The following is a 3,911-nucleotide window of genomic DNA, read 5'->3' as shown; positions in this document are numbered from 1 at the left end:
TCCCTCTATTCCTTCATCCATATCATTGATAAAGATGTTGAACAAAACAGGTCCCAGGACAGATCCTTGAGGCACTCCACTTGTCACTCCTCTCCAAGAGGATGAGAAACCATTCACAAGCACTCTTTGGGTGCGATCTGTCAGCCAGTTACAGATCCACCTAACGGTAACAGGATCCAAACCACATTTTACCAACTTGTCAACAAGGATAGTATGTGGGACCCTATCAAAAGCCTTACTGAAATCAAGATAAACTATCTGTCCTAGCAAAATTAGAAGGGACCTCGGTAACACCTTAAAAACTATATTCCTGCGTGTGTGTGTGTGTGTGTATATATATATATTATGTAACTGATTTTACTGTTGTACATCGCCCTGAGCCTGGCGCTGGCCAGGATAGGGCGATTCATCATATTTAATAAATAATAATTAATAATAATAAGTCCAGTTGACTTCTTCAAATGTATGTAGTGTCCATCTAAAATATCCAAATTTAAACTAGGAGTTCAAACAGAAAAGGAATGGGAGATGGGGAGAAGTATATAATGTTGGACTAGAACTCATAACAGTAATTAGCAGTCTCTAAATTACTAACTGTATAATACTGTTCATTATGAGAACTCAAGGATCTGCCCCTGCTTGCTCCCCTCACAGCACTGTATTGGTTCAGAGGGTAAAAGAACATAAGAGAAGCCCTGTTGGATCAGGGCAATGCCCCATCCAGTCCAACACTGCGTCACACAGTGGCCAAAAAAAAAAACAAGGTACCATCAGGAGGTCCATCAGTGAGGCCAAGACACTAGAAGCCATCTCACTGTTGCTCCCCTGCCAGCACCAAAAATACAGAGCATCACTGCTCCAGACTGAGTTCTATCAATACACTGTGCCTAATAGCCACTGATGGACCTCTGCTCCATATTTTTATCCAATCCCCTCTTGCAGCTGGCTATGCTTGTAGCCGCCGCCACCTCCTGCAGCAGTGAACCACATGTTAATCACCCTTTTGGTGAAGAAATACTTCCTTTTATCCGTTCTGACCTGACTGCTCAGCAATTTCATTGAGTATCTACAAGTTCTTGTATTGTGAGAAAAGTACTTCTTTCTCTACCTTCTCCAACCCATGCATAATCTTGTAAACCTCTATCATGTCACCCCTCAGTCAATGCTTCTTCAAGCTAAAGAGCCCCAGGCATTTTAACCCCTCTTCCTGCTGTTTGCACTCTCCTTTTGCAAAGCCAAGCCATTTGGGAAAGCTGAACCTCCCCTTCCGTTTCTGCCTCCTTACCCCTTTTGAATCAGGCCATGATGTGCTCATATGCACGTGATGATCACCCGTGGTGTGCTCGCTCACTCAATGAGGTTTCAGTTCCTCCAGGATGCGGGACTTAATGGCTGTTCTCCTTCTTGCTTTCCTGCTCTAGAAATTTCTTCCTGAAGTCTTTCTAGTCTTTGACCATCCCATTGTCTAGACCTATTTTTTTTTGTAAAATAACAGCAACAAATTGTAATTTTTATCACTGTTGTAAGCTCTGAGCCCTGTTTTCAAGGGAGAGCAGCCTAAAAGTTGAATTTAGCTTTTATCTGGCAGAATTCAAGGGACTCCCTATTTGAGTAGGTACTGTCCATGTAAGATGGATTGTGTCGAAACTGTCGCCCAAGTTCTTCTCCAGTGCCCTCACAGTTTGGGATCTTTTGTATCCCATATTGGCCCAAGTTTTAGAGACTCCAGATGATTTTAAGGTTCTCTCCCTGCTTGATAATTCTGATCCTGAAATAGCTGAAAATAGTAGCAAAGTTTCTTTATAGAGCTATGGTTACTAGTCAGTTTGGTGTAGTGGTTAAGTATGCGGACTCTTATCTGGGAGAACCGGGTTTGATTCCCCACTCCTCCACTTGCACCTGCTGGAATGGCCTCGGGTCAGCCATAGCTCTGGCAGAGGTTGTCCTTGAAAGGGCAGCTGCTGTGAGAACCCTCTCCAGCCCCACCCACCTCACAGGGTGTCTGTTGTGGGGGAGGAAGGGAAAGGAGATTGTGAGCCGCTCTGAGACTCCTCGGAGTGGCGGGCGGGATATAAATCCAATATCTTCATCTACCTCACAGGGTGTCTGTTGTGGGGGAGGAAGGTAAAGGAGATTGTGAGCTGCTTTGAGACTCTTTGGAGTGGAGGGCGGGATATAAATCCAATATCTTCATCTACCTCACAGGGTGTCTGTTGTGGGGGAGGAAGGGAAAAGGGATTGTGAGCCGCTCTGAGACTCTTCGGAGTGGAGGGCGGGATATAAATCCAATATCTTCTTCTTCTTCTTCTTCTTCTTCTTCTTCTTCTTCTTCTTCTAGTCCTGATAAGTAGCACTGTGTATCAGGTTTTATTATGATGCTACCTTGTTTATACTTTGTAAGCCTAATTTTATTCTGTATGCACTCTGTATTGTCCTAATCTGTAACCTGCCCAACTCTCTATTTTATATTTTTATATATGCCGATAAAGGCTTGTGTGTGTGAATAATAAAACATTAGCAATTATGTGAAGGTGGGCTGAGGCACGTCTGGAAAGCCATCGAACTGACTTCCCCTCTTCCTGCCTGTCCTCTGCGCAGCAAGGAAAAAAAAACTTTCAAAACTCAGTGAAGGTTTTGCTCATTTCAAAACCTCCAAAGGAAAAAAATGCATTTATTCCTGATGTCAGTAAATCAAAAGTATGTTCTCAGATTACAGATACAGACCTAAACATCATACTCAAGATTGGTTTAGCGCAGATGTCGACTCCAGATTTTGATGCAATAATTCAGAGCAAGAGGCCTCAGTTATCAAAGACAAGACTGTCAGAGTGAGAGAGGAGAGCCCTCCAGGTGTCGGGATGACTTTGGAGGGCAGGGTGGGATGGCCTCTGGAGCTCAGAGCGGGCTTGTTCTGCCACAGGCTATATTACTACATGGCGCTGAAATGGCTTCCTTCCATCACCTGCTCTTGAGCATCCTACATACAAAGCATATCAAATCAGACAGAAACATATGTCCCTTATTGTAGATTAACTTCACATGTACCTCGCCTTTGTCCCTGATGGGTACCCAAAGCCGCTTACAGCAGTCTTTCCTGCTTCCTTTTGCTCTCCTCCTTTTTCTTTTCAGAGCAGCCCTCTGAGGTAGGTTAGACCGACTGGTCCAGGATCACCCAGCAGCCTTCCCTGGCAAGGGGTGGGATCCCAGTCTGGGCCTTGCAGTTGCTACTTCAGACACTCTGACCACGACCCGCAACAGCTGTGAGATGTCCGGGTAATTGCTCAGCCACTTTTGTCTTCGAAGAACAAGATGCTCTCCTCCCTCTCTGGGCTGCCTCCGTCTTCCTTCAGTTGCAGATAGTAGAGGCTGGGCTTTTCTTGAGCAGGAATGCCATTCCGGCTGGCTTGGTGTTGGGGGTGTGGCCTGATATGCAAACGAGTTCCTGCTGGGCTTTTCTTGTAGAAGTAGAGGAGCGTTCTGTGGATAACGTGGACCAGGATGTCCCAGTTCCTCTCACTTTTGGCACTGCTGTCTGAGAGCTGGTGCCGCCAGCTGTTATGCCCCTAGCTTTATTTGCTGAGAGGTTACGTCTGCCGTAGAAAGGCAGGTCGTCCCTCTTAAAATAATTAGGTGGAGGAGGAGCATTCCTAGTTTTCAGTTCTTTAGCTAACTTGCTAGAAATTGTTCTTTCAGGCCAGTTATTTATTATTTATTTATTTAACATTTATGTTAAATAAATAATAGTTAAATAAATAAATAAATAACCTGGTTGGGTTTTGCTGGAATGTTGACTGTTGGACAGTTTCTTGTGCATGAGTTCTTCTAGAGTTTTTTCATCTTGGTCTGTTTTATGACTGAGGGCGGAGTTGGTCTTAAGCGAAAAAGCATCTTTTGTAAAGAGCTTGTTTTTC

The sequence above is a fragment of the Heteronotia binoei genome, chromosome 3 (genome assembly GCF_032191835.1).
Source record: "Heteronotia binoei isolate CCM8104 ecotype False Entrance Well chromosome 3, APGP_CSIRO_Hbin_v1, whole genome shotgun sequence".
Classification (NCBI taxonomy): domain Eukaryota; kingdom Metazoa; phylum Chordata; class Lepidosauria; order Squamata; family Gekkonidae; genus Heteronotia; species Heteronotia binoei.
Note: the sequence above shows the minus strand (reverse complement) of the source record.